The sequence below is a fragment of the Dromiciops gliroides genome, chromosome 1, assembly GCF_019393635.1.
Source record: "Dromiciops gliroides isolate mDroGli1 chromosome 1, mDroGli1.pri, whole genome shotgun sequence".
In the NCBI taxonomy this organism is placed as follows: Eukaryota; Metazoa; Chordata; class Mammalia; order Microbiotheria; family Microbiotheriidae; genus Dromiciops; species Dromiciops gliroides.
Window position 1 is genome coordinate 237,618,764 of NC_057861.1, and position 13,885 is coordinate 237,632,648.

At 40.5% G+C, this 13,885-nt stretch overlaps 1 protein-coding gene across 2 annotated transcripts in view; it reads left to right on the forward strand.

Annotated features, from left to right (window-relative positions):
- The window catches only part of CABLES1 (Cdk5 and Abl enzyme substrate 1), a 153,638-nt gene that overhangs the window by 104,757 nt on the left and 34,996 nt on the right, over positions 1-13,885 (forward strand). The window lies entirely within an intron of this gene.

Sequence of the window (13,885 nt, forward strand, 5' to 3'; positions counted from 1 at the left end):
GTTTATAAGAAAGGATATACATTCTCCAGTTTACTGTGCATATGATGCACTTAAGAAATAAAATAAAAACAGTAGAAGTTTTGTAACTTTACTGATCAAAGAGAAGTTTGGAGTTTCTAGACTATTTCAATAGGAGAGTAAAGTTATTTATCCAATATTCTCCATCCTTCCAAACAAGCTTCTTGTACTCCCAAGGGTAGGCACATCGCAGGTTGGGAACCAGTGACTTAGAAAACAGGGCTTTTCCCCATCTCTGACCTCCCATAGCATTTGGGGTCTCCTCTGTGCATTTTGGTGCTTCCTGATGTACTTGACAATGCTTGACCTGCTTGAGAGAGGAGACACGGCTTATTCATCTTTATGTTATATTAAAGGCAGCTGGGTGGATAGAGCACTGAGCCTAGACCCTGGAAGACCTGAGTTCAATCAAGTCCAGCCTCAGACATTAGCTGTATGACCCTGGGTAAATCACCTAACCTCTATTTGCCTCAGTTTCCTCAATCGTAAAATGGAGATAATACCACCTAACTCACAGGGCTTTTGTGAAGATCAAGTCAGATAATATTGGAAAAGCATTTAGCACACAGTGCCTGGCACATAGTAGGTACTATATTAATGTTCATTCACTTCCCTTCCTCTTTATGTCCCTAATAACTGTCTAGCACAATAGGCTAAATAATTAACAAGAATACTGTCTTGTGTAGTTCACATGAAAGCAGAACGAAAAATAACAAAATTATATTGCCTGAAAGAAAAACTACCAGGTGAATGAATTCTATGGGCCACAGAAACTGGTGCAGATCATTGTAATGTGTGTTAATGGAGGATCTATCCACAGGATCTTTTAAAATACTGAACTATGGAATGCCCTATAGGTATTTGTGATGTGTTGTGCCACCTTGGATTGTGAGTGTTTGGAGGTGAGGGGTCGTGAGATGTGTGCCCTAATCACCCTCGATCTCACCAAAATTTGCCAAGGAGAAAGAGCATGGCTTAGTGGATAGAGTAGTGCTAGACTTGGGGCAGCTAGATGGTGCAGTGGACAGAGCGCTGGGCTTGGAATCAGGAAGACTCATCTTCATGAGTTCAAATCCTGCCCCAGATACTCACTAGCTATGTGACCCTAGGCAAGTCATTTAACTCTGTTTGCCTCAGTTTCTTCATCCATAAAATGAGCTGGATAAGGAAATAGCAAACCACTCCAGTATCTCTGCCAAGAAAGACCCAAATGGGGTCATGAAGAGTCTCAAATAACTGAACAACAACAGTGCTAAACTTAGAATCAGAAAGACCTAGTTCACACCATGCCTCATCTGTTTGCTTAGCTGTGTGATCTGAGGCAAGTCTCTGGGACTCAATTAAAATGAGGGAGGTTGAACTAGAAGGTCTTTAAGGCTCCTTCTAGCTTTAAATGGGATTTTATGATTGTGTTGCCTAGTTATGATCCCAGAGACAAAGGGGAAGAAGGTACTGGTGCCAGAAAAAATCTAAGAGGGACTTCAGAGATTAGGACTAGATGTGGCAAATAAGATGGAAGTATTGGTTGGTCATCAGCTCCTCCCTGAAGTTTTCCCTGATCTCCTCAAGCAGAAGTAATCCTTCATTCCTTGAAATCTCTCTGATGTACACACATATTCTACACTGCATTATATTTAATTTTGTGTTTTATTTTTCATGTTGTTACTCAGTCCTTCAGTCATATCCAACTCTTCACAAAGATACTGCAATGGTTTCATACTGGCTTGTAAACTGAAGTCAGGGAATGTGCCTTGCTCAACTTTGTATCCCTAGCCCCTAGCCTAGGACGTGGCCTTGAAAATTGTGGGAGTTTAATTGATGTTAACTGACTCATGAGTCAAGAGAGACCAGCTTTGGAATCTTGCTTCCAATGCTGACTCTCTGTGTGATCATTCCTTGGTAAGTCAACTAACTATTCAGGTCCTTACACTGTAAAATGTATCCTTCATTTGTAAAATGACATTGATGATAACTGTCATGCCCATTTCACAGGATTATTGTGAGCATCTGGTGAGATCATGTACTTGAGGCCTTGTGTAAATCATAAAACGTTACTACTAAGTGACATAATGAATAGAGTGCTAAAGTTGGAGTCAGGGAGACCTGAGTACAAATCCAGCCTCAGGAACATACTAGCTATGTGTCCCTGGGTAAGTCACTATTCTCTCTTTCTAACTTAATTCCCTCATCAAATTAACAAGCCAAGTTAAAAAAAAAATTAAACTCTTACTCTGTGCCAGACACCTTTCTAAACTCTGGGAATACAAATAGAACAGAAAGACACCCTGCCCTCAAGGAGTTTACATTTTTTTTTCTGATCATTAGAGTATTTTATTATTTTCCAGTTACATGTAAAAATAGTTTTCAACATTTGTTTTCATAGGATTTTTAGTTCCAAATTTTTCTCCCATCTTCCCTTTCTTCCCCCTTCTCCAAGATGGAAAGCAATCTGATATAGGTCCTATATGTACAATCACATTAAGCATATTTCTGCATTGGTCATATTGTGAAAGAAGAATCACAACACAAGGGAAAAACCTCAAAAGAGAAAAAAACAGCCCAAAAGTAGAAATAGCATGGTTCAATCTGCATACAGAATCCACTGTGGTTTTTTTTTTGGATGTGGAGAACATTTTTTATCATGAGTTTTTTGAAATTGTTTTGGATCAGTGCACTGCTGAAAAGAGCCAGGTCTATCACAGTTGATCATCACACACTATTGTTGATACTGTGTACAATGTTCTCCTGGTTCTGCTCCTCTCAGTCAGCATCAGTTCATATAAGTCCTTACAGGTTTCCCTGAAATCCTCCTGCTTGTTTCTTAGAGCACGGTAGTATTCCATTACATTCATATACCACAACTTGTTCAGCCATTTCCCAATTGATGGGCATTCCCTCGATTTCCACTTCTTTGCCACCACAAAGAGAGCTGCTATAAATATTTTTGCACATGTGGGTCCTTTTCCCTCTTCTATGGGATACAGACCTAGTAGTGGTATTACTGGGTCAAAGGGTATGCACAGCCCCATAGCCCTTAGGGCATAGTAATGAAGGAAGATGACACATAAAATGAATCCAAAAAGTCAGGGGTAGGGAGGAAAGAAGAGATGACTTTACCAGTGCTGCAGCATGATAGAGTCTGGGGTGATAGGAGTACCCCAATAATACTAATAGCAAAATGAAAAATGATAATATAAAATCCTAAGAAGAATAGCAAATATTTATACAGCACTTACTATATGCCAGCCACTGTGCTAAGTACTTTACAATTATTATCTCATTTGATCCTCCCTGAGAGATAGGTACTATATTATCCCCATTTTACAAATGAGAAAACTGAGGTAGAGGTTAGGTTACTTAGCCAGAGTAACACAGATAGTAAATGTCTGAGGCAGGATTTGAACTTAGGTCTTCCAGACTCTAGACCCAGAGCTCAACAGACTGACAGCAGCTGAAAGGTCTGCCAGAATGGGGTAATTCAGGAGTTTGGAGGGGAACACTCAATAGGGGTCAGGGAAGGTTTCATGACAGAAGGATTGGGATAGCTCACCTTTCTTGGCACTTCCAAGTTTACAGAGCACTTCCTTCTCAACAGCCCTATGAGGTGTGTAGGTATTACCTATGTTATTATCCTCACTTTACAGATGAAGGACTGTGAAGTGACCTACCTATGTCACACAGTTGGGAAGTAGATGTTATGGGCAACAGATGATCCAAAGAAGTTAAGTACACTTAACAGACATCTAAATATAACATGCATCTGAATGTAGGTACATTTATAGCACTTGTATCTCTTTTACAAGTTACATGTAACCCTTGAAAAATCCTAATGATAATAGAGAACATTTATATAGTGCTTACTATATTCCAGGCTCTGTGCTAAGTACTTTACAATTATTATCTCATTAGATCCTCACAACAACCCTGAGAGGGAGGGAGGTACTATTTTTTTCACATTTTACAGCTGAGAAAATCAAGTCAAAAAAAAAGAAAGAAAGAAAGAAAGAAAACCAAGTCAAACAGGTTAAGTGACTTGCCCAGGGTCACACAACTAGTAAGTATATGAGGTCAGATTTGAATTCAGGTCTTGCTGACTCCATGCCCAGTTCTCTATCCACTGCACTGACTAGCTAGTGGGTCAAAACTAGGAGCTCTGGCACCCAGGGCAATTAGAGTAAAGTGTGGGGAGCTCACTTGGGAAACGGAAACACCTCACTATCCAACCCTGGCTATCGCACCAACATCACTGCCAGTCGCTGAAGATCTCCTTGTAAAGGTCCCCAGACCCAGCATCAGTAAAATATAGCTCTGGTTAGGCTCAGTCATGTCAGGAGAATGGGAAATCCACTTTCCAGAGAATACTTCTCTTGCAACTGACAGACTCTTAACTTCCCTTCACTTATTCCCCTGCCAAGAGATGGTAGACTATGAGAGGAGGCGCACCAAATAGAGATAACAGAATGAAAATAGGGGCTATGAAAGAGGAATATGATGATGGGAGAACCCTGAAAGGAGACCCATGGGGTAAAAGAGTAGGGGCAGACACCTAGCACAAGATCTTGAGGTAGAAAAACAGCTTCTACCCCTGCCTGCCATATCAGCACCCTGGGACAAAGCTCTGCTCAACATGCCCTAATTATAGGTATCTAACTGGGTGTTAAAACTGGTGAGTGTCCATCCATGGTACTGGAGGTTTTCCAGAATTTATGGATGGTCATTTCTCGAATTCAGATATTCTACACATCAGAATTGTGTCAGGGAAGGAAAGCTTAGTGTATAGAATTGTAGTACCTGGAATGTTGGAACCATAAGGGAACTTAAGATCATTTAGTCCAGTTCTCATTTTGCAGATTAGAAAACTGAGGCATCAAGAGGTTAATTGACTTGCCCATCAGCAGTAATTTGTTGCCACCCTCCTCCAATTCTTCCTTGTGAAGAATATGAAATAGCGATTTTTCTGCAACATATTTTGTCATAAGTATTTTTATTGATGGCCCCCAAAAAATCAAGAATGTAATTCATCAGGGAACTGTAGCATTGCAGAAATATGCATGTTATGCAGAAGCCTTGTCTTTTGAGGGGGGGGGTTAAAAAAACAACAAATATTTCTGTTACTGATAATGATTGTGTCATTGAACATAACTGAGTCTTTCCATTAAATATGGAGAAAAAATATTCTCACAATAATTAAAATAGTCATAGTACTAAAAATAGAATTGCTACTGAATATGTTAGACTGTCTTACCACTGGGAAGTTCCGTGTTCCTTTAAAGCTGAAATTCTTTTTGTGGTTGGGACATAGGACTAACCTTCCTTTTCCAGAGGTAACCAAGACCCAGAGATGTTTAGTGAGTTCCCTGAAGTCACACAGCCAATTAGTGGAAGAGCTAGGACAAGAAAACTTAAGTGTCTAAATTCCCAGTTCAGTGCTCAAAAGGATATCCCCTCAGGGCTTTTGCTCCACTGATTGCACCTAAGTCATTTCATCTCTGTGTGATTCATGTTGAACCAACTTAGAAACCCCTCAGTGAAATAGTAATTAATGGAAAATGTACAATTCCAACTTCCAAGAAGAAAAATCTGTAAGTATGAAAATGAAAAGTGCAGTGAATTTACTGCATTGATAGCAATGGAACCATTTCCAATATTTTAATCTTTCTACCTTTATATTTTTTTTTACTTTGAATTTGCTATCAGAGTTTCTGAAGACCAAATCGTATTAACTGCTCCTCCCTTCTATGTTCATGGTCTGTTGGAAGCTAGCTATAGCAGAATGCTTAAGAAATCTTTCCAGAAGGTCAGTCAGAGGTAGTTGGTACAGTGGACAGAGCACTGGGCCTGGATTTAGGAAGATCTAAGTTCAAAACCAGGTTCAGATACTTATTAGCTATGTGACACTGGTCAAGTCACTTAGCCTTAACCCCAGTTTCTTCAACTACAAAGTGGGAATAATAAAAAACACTTACCTTCCAGGGTTGTTATGAGAATCAAATGAGAAAATATTTGTTTAAAAGTGTTCAGTGGGGCAGCTAGGTGGCGCAGTGGATAGAGCACCGGCCCTGGAGTCAGGAAGACCTGAGTTCAAATCCGGCCTTAGACACTTGATACGTACGAGCTGTGCGACCCTGGGAAAGTCACTTAACCCCAATTGCCTCACCCCCCCCCCAAAAAAAAAAAAAAAAAAGCTCAGCACAGTGCCTAGCATGAAGTGGCGCTTAATAAATGCTTCCCTCCCCCTCCCTGCTTTCTTCCTTTAGTCAGTAAACATTTACTAAAAGCCTGTTATGTGCCAGGGACTGTGCTCAAGCACTTGGGACACATAGATATGTAAAAAATGGTCTTTGTTCTCTGGGAGTTCAAAGACTAATGGAAGATCAATACCTTCATTTTATGGATAAAGAAACTGAGGCCCAAAGACATTAAATGGCTTCCCAGAGGTCCCTAAGTAATAAGAAGCACATTGGCTTGCTTGTTCATTCGTTCAGTTATTTCCAACCCTTCATGATCCCACGGACCCTACTGTCCATGGGGTTTTCCTGGCAAATATACTAGATTGGTTTGCTATTTCCTTCTCCAGTGGATTAAGGCAAAAAGGGGTTACGTGATAAGCAACATAGGAGAATTCAAACCCAGATCTTCCACCTCCAAATCTAGTGGTTTTTGTTTAGCACCCAGTAAATTACCAAATTAAGAGATGAATGCCCAGCATTGAGAGAGCTCTGGACTGTGAATAAGGAGATCTGGATTCTAGCCCTGATTCTGTGGGTCACAAGGTGACCTCAAAAAAGTCACTTCACAGAATTCTGGAGTTGGAAGGAATTTCATAGGTTATCAATCCATACCTGAAAAAAGAGCTGTAATATATGAGATAAGTGATTATCCAGCTTCCAGTTGAAGGCCTCCAGCGATAGGGAAGTTACTAGCCTTTGAAGCAGTCTGTTCCACTTTTGGACAACTAACTTAGTTCTTAGGAAGTTTTCCCTTACATGGAGCTAAAATCTTCCTCTTAGCAACTTCTATCCATTACTACTAATCCCTTAGGCTAAGCAGAACAAATCTAATTACTCTTGTTATTCAGTCATTTCAGTTGTGTCTGCCTCTTTGTGACCCTATTTGGGGTTTTCTTGGCAAAGATACTGGAGCAATTTGACATTTTCTTCTCCAGTTCATTTGACAGAAGAGGAAACTGAGGCAAACAGGGTTGAGTGACTTGCCCAGGGTCACACAGCCAGTGGGTGTCTGAGGTCAGATTTGAATTCAGGAAGACTCATCTTCCTGCCTCCAGGCTCAGCACTCTAACCACTGTGCCCCCTAGCTGCCGCTCTTAGCCCTTCAGATACCTGAAGATGGCTCTCATGGTCTCTTCTGTGTATTTTTCCACACTCATGGGACATTACCCTTGTAAGTCATGGTCTCTAGTTTCCTCACAACCCTGGTCACCCTTCCCAGAATGCACTTCAGTTTGCCAATGCCCTTCCTAAAATGTGGTGCCAAGAAATAAACTGCCCAAGATGTGATCTAACCAGGACATGGCATATGCTGGTTTGGATGAGTCAGGAAGAAGGTTACATTACACCAGTGACCATACCAACATAGTATCAGAGGGGCAAGGAATGCTTCTTTGAAGGACTAAAGCCTTGAGGGAGGCAGGTAATAAGCACCCAACCCAGCCTTTATCTTTCCTCCTGACCAAATACTGATCTCCTAGTTTGAATCTTCACTCTCAAAATAGGTTTTCTTCTTCTATCTTGAACCTCTTGAGTGTTAACCCTCCAAAGAAACCCTTCTGTTGATTCAGCCTTGGTCTTCTGGTTTCTGCTTCCTTGGATTCTAATTCATACTCTTTCCCCGGAAGAGCTGTTCCTCCTTAGTCCACATATACTGACCTACCCCTGCCAGTCACTTGATATTAAACATATTAAATGCAGCCCAAGATTGACTCATTGATTGATAACATTCACATTTAGGGCTGCCACGTCTCACCATTCACTTGTATTGACCTCAGAATCCACTAAGACCTCCAACTCTTTTTCACACAAATTACTATCTAGCCCTGCCTCCTCTCTGCTGTGCTTATACCATTTATTTTTTTGAACCCATTGTAGGCTCTTACATTTATCCTTTTTTTGCATGTCATTTGATTCAGGCAAATTGTTGAAGCCAGTTGAGATCCTTTTGGATGAATCAAATGGCCTTTGTGATCCTTTGAGCTAGGTGGATTTAGAAGTGGTTAAATAAATGGTCACCCCTAAAGAGTAGTGACCAATCAATGGATTGATGATGTTAACCCAGAGTAAGATATGTAACAAAGACAGAGCCTCTGTGATTTGTCCTTGGCCGCACTTCATGCCATCTACAAACTTGATAAACGCATCATGCATAACTTCAGCCAAGTCATTGATGAAAGATATTGAAAAACAAGCCCACCACCACCTGCTAATTTTACAAATGAAAAAACTGGAGCCTAGAAATATTAATCAACCACAAGCACATGCATAAGCATACTTCCCCATAGTAAAAGGACTAATGATAATGCTTCCCCCAAGGTGTGCCAAGCGCCTCTGGCCCATTCACTGTGCATATTTACATATGCGACTTACGCACAGTTGTGCAGGTAGCAGAACTGGAATTCAAACCTATCTTCCAAATGGAAATGCAGGACTTTGACACTGTGATACTCTTTTCTCCATTCCCATCTACTTCTCTCTATCATGTGCACAGGGACATCATGAGATACTTTTGTCAGATACTTTGCTAGAACCCAAAGTAATGTGTCTACACCAGCACCATTTTTCAAATCAGAAATTGAGGACCAGAAAGAGAGGCCAACCAGTTTGCCTCATAGAAAACCAGAATCAAAGGTAACAAGGTGCTATGTCTTTTCTTTCTTGACCCAGTTACAGGTATAATTTATTAAAACAATGTGCCTACAAAGTTGAGCATAAGCCACTTTTGTGAATAAATTTATATTCTGTATGCCAGGGTAGGGAGGAATACGGGTTATATTCAAAGTAATACTATTGTGAATTTTTTCTAGAAAGTGAAGAATTATATTATAAAGTGATTAGTGTCCTCATTCCATTTTCTGTGTACCCAGAAGTGTTCTATTCTTTCATCTTCTGAAATTCAGTAACTGTCAATAAGCTTCACAACTAGGGTACCTTTTTATCCCCTGACCTACCACTGAGGTGACCCTCTTTGCATCCCTGAAGGCTGACACTGGCACCTTGTTTCTTTTCTGGTTAGTAGGGTTGAAAGGGTTTCACAATATCAACTCTTAAGTTATTTATTAAGAACCTTATTAGGAAATTATTTGTCAAAAATTATTTATTAGGAAATCAAGAGGCAACAGCCTCAAAGCCAGGAATTTAAGAATACATAGGACTAAGTTGCATGGATTAGCACAGTGCATTTCTTATCCATAAGGCAAAGAAATTAGAGGTAATAGGATGAACATTTTATTTTAAAGTAAAATTATAGTATCTGCTTGTAAACACTGTGCATTTACACAAATGGGAGAAAGTACAGGATAGTAAAAGTATTTTTAAAAATTTTTAAATGAAATGATGCTCTTGGTTCTTGATATTTATGGTTTAATTCTCTGGTGCCTAAATCTTTTCACAATTATAATGGTGACTGTTTGCCATCTGGCTTCAGCCACTAGCTTTGTGACCCAGGGCAAGTCATTTAAACCTGTTGGCCTCAGTTTTCTCATCTGTAAAATGAGCTGGAGAAAGAAATAGCAACTTATTCCAGTATCTTTGCCAAGCAAACTCCATGGTCCATGGGGAGTCAAATATGACTGAAACATCTCAACAACATGTCATGCATTGTTTCTATTTTGGAGAGCCAGTTATTAAACATTTATTGGCACGCATGCACGCACGCACACACACAGAACTTCACTCAGTGGCAAAAGCAGAAAAACAAACTATCTTAACTTTGTATGTCTTTCTCAAACTAAATGCAAGTGACTAAGAGCCTGGTTGGGCTCTACCTCAGCTCTACATCATTTCCCTGTTCTTTTCAGGAGACTGGAACATAGCTTAAAAACATGTGATGTCTCACATTACCATGGTGTTTCTACACCTGTCTATTTGTCCTCCTTCATATGACTCAGAATAATTTAACTTAAAATCTAGTGGCTTTTACAGATGTAATATGATCTTGGTTTGTTTTTCCTGCCTTGTATCTCATACTCAGTCTATCAGAACTTTTCCAAGTCTATTTCTCAGGTCCAAAATGAAAAGATAATATAGTTGGGTTTTTTCCTTCAATGTATAGCCCTCTCTTTCCTAGCCCCTTTGCCATCCCCCTCCCATTTAACACTCCTCTAAGTTATGGAATCAGCCCCCTTCTAAATTTATGTATTTCAAGAGTGTTGATGATGGTGGAATTCAAATGCCTCCTCAAAACATCACCCAGGTTTGGGGCATGCTTTGGGTTAGCATCCCTTCAAAACCACAGCTAAAAACCTCAATCTAAATCAGTGTTTTGCCAAACCAGAAAATACATTAACTCCCAAGTAAATGCATTTAATTAAATAGAATAACAACATAAATAACAAGGAAAAATCCTTCCTATACACAGAGGGGAAATTCCCCCACAGATTCCCATGCTACTTGTAGTAAAGAAAACTACACATAAGGAACATGCATAGTCCAAACAACTCAAATTCCTAGGGCTTCATCCCAGCTGGAATATTTTGCTGCCTCTGAACCTACCACTTACTGCTTCCCCACAGAGCTGCTGTCCTTATGATATCTAATGTGGCAAAGGCTATTGTATTTGGATTCAGAGAATCTGGGTTCAAGTTCTGCCTTTGTTACGACCCATGTGATTTTTGACAGGTCCCTTGACTTGACTTCTCTAGGTCTCAATTTACTCAAGTTTAAAATGAGGGAGTTAAACTAAATAGTCTCTTGATATCCCTTTCATCCTCAGACCTATGAACCTATGATGCTGTGATCTGCTGAGCTCCTTTCTTTACTCAACTTTGAGCTGTTGACATCATATACTGTCCTTTCTCTAAAGTGCTGCTACCTGCTGAGCTTTGTTTACTGAATCCTACAGTAGCCATATACCTTTTCTTAAGGCATGATCACAGCATTTTTGTGAGATAGCATATATACTCTCAGAGCTCTTTCAGCTCTTCTGTGAATCAGTCCCACAGCTACACCCAGCCAGCACAGTGATAAGCTGTCAAATGAAATCTCTCTTTTATTCTTTACTGCTTTCTCAGCAGCAACTCCCCTAAGTCTATCTCCTTTTTTATTTAGGGTGAGTAATGCCTTTCAACTACCATAGTTCCCCCTGGCAAATAATGTTAAGGCCCTGATTCCCCTTTAGCTTCACTAGAGGTGATAGGGTGGAACTGCCAACCTTTATCCAGAATTCCTGTAGCTGCATTCAAGTCACTGCACTCTCTATATAACTTAAAGCAAAGTTTTTGTGTAAATTGAAGGTGGCATATAAAGGGAAGGTGCCAGATTGCCCAAACTTGATGTTCTAGGAAGTGGCATAAAGCAGAAAAATATAGTCCATAAAACTCTAGTGTGGTCAGAACCAGATTGAAATTAATTGGACAATGTTTAACAAACTAAATAAATACAATAAAGAATAGATGATGTTAATTTGTAGTTTTCTAAGTCAATATGCCACGAGTTGGGATCCATTTCTATTTGACTTTGGCACCACGGGTGTAAAGCATAGCTTTCTGAAACCATCTCAGTCCTTTGGGAATGGGGTAGAGCTCTGTAGTCTAGCTGTGATCATTTTTCCTATACACACATCACTATAATTCTGACCCTGAATTCAGCCCAGAGCTCTTTAGTCCCTTTCTGCTTTGGATTAGTATGTTTAAAAAGCAGGATAAGTGACTTAAATATTAGTGGAATGCTTGGATTGAATACTCTAAGGGGACATTACTCATTTATCCTCAGTCAAAGAGCCATTTATCTCAGGCCCCCTCCTAATCATCAACACAAGCTGGACTGTATTTCATGGAAGCATCAGTATGAGTTAAATAAGAGCAAAAGTACCTACAGAGCAAATGCCAGCCCTTTCCAGAAACAAGGAAGTCACTTCTAGGCTCAGAGACAAATAATCTCCAAAAAAGGAGAAAACTTTATAGGAGGTAATATAGAATAAAAGGAATTAAATCTGGGAAGGAGGAATACTCAGAATTATAAAATTAGAGGAATTCAGAGAAAGAAAGGACTTTAGGAATCATCTAAGCCCCTCATTTTCCCCGTGATTCAGAGAGGCAAAGGAATTTGCGCAGAATCACACAGTGAGTGTGATTCTTCCAGACCTGTTCCAACAAAGCAGATCTCTTCCTGATTCAGGGCTAGTTCCCCAGCTGTGTGACTCTAAGATCAAAAGTGGATCTGTCTTCTGACTCGCCCCTCTTGCTGTCCTTATGAAAAGCCTAAAGCTCTTATTTAGCCCAACTCATGGTTGTAAGTCTTACAGTTAATGGTAAGAAGCCATTCTAAATCCTGCCTTTGTTGGGGGAGAGGGGAGATGGTGACCATTGTGGACAGTGCAAAGCTACTCAACAAACATTTTATTCAATGTATACTGCCTGCAAAGGGTTGTCTGTGCTAGGCAACTAGGCAAAAGTGAAAAGCAGTCCCTGCCCCAGAAGGGTTTTCATTCTGCTGAAAGATAATAATATCTGCACAGGCAAGTACAAAATAATTTGAGGAAAGTAAGAGTGCTGACAGCTGGGGAGAAAGGTGAGACAGCATCTGAACTGAGCCTTGAAAGAAGCCCAGGATTTTAAGATGCAGATGAAGGAGTCCAGTCCAAAGATGGGACACATCCTGTGCCAAGGCTGACAGTTATTCTAACATTCTTGTTCAGTCATGTCTGGCTCTTCACGACCCCGTGAAGCATGCCAGTGCTGTCCATGGGGTTTTCTTGGCAAAGATACTGGAGCGATTTGCCATTTTCTTCTCCAGTGGATCAAGACAAACAGAGATGAAATGACTTGCCTAGGGTCACACAGCTGCTGAGTAGCTGAAGCTAGATTTGAACTTAGGTCTACCTAATTCAAGGTCTAGCACTCTATGCACTGAGCCACCTAGCCCCCTTCAAGGCAAGCAGAGGTTAAGTGACTTGCGTAGGGTCATACAACTGCTAAGTATCTGAATCTAGATTTGAACTCAAGGCCCAGCACTCTATCCACTGAGCCACCTAGCTGCCTCCAAGACAAACAGGTGAAGTGACTTGCCCAAGGTCACACAACTAGTAAGTGTCTGGGGCTGGATTTGAACTTGAGGTCTTTCTGACTCCAGGCCCAGGGCTCTATCCACTGAGCCACCTTGCTTCCTGATTTTAAGATTAGATCCTCTCAAAACTGTAAGCACTCTTCCCATATTAGGATCTTAGATGACCCTACTTGTTAAGATTTCTAGCCATAAGCTTTCCTTCCCTCAGAAGGACTTGTTATGCTTATGTGGAATCATTTCCCAAGAAACTGTCATTTCAGCCCAGGGTCAGCACCCCCTCCCTGATTCAGACTGTCAGCCCCCTTCAAGAAGGTTCCCCAGGTCTAGAATGCTCTCCCTCCTCAACTCCTCTTCCTAGAATCCCTATCATCTTTCAAGGCTCAGCTGTACCATCCCATAGGAAGCCTTTCCAGATCCCCTTATTTGTTAATGCCTTCCCCATCCTCAGATAACCGTGTATAATGTGCCTGTTAACATGTTACTGTAACCCCTCAGTAGAATGTCAGCTCATCAAGGGCAGGAACTGTTTGATTCCCTTTTGTATTTTTTTATCTCCAGTGCCTTGCACATTTTTTTTTCTTTTTGAACCTATGATTTCATTAATCCCGACAAAAAAAGCCCCTCCATCAATG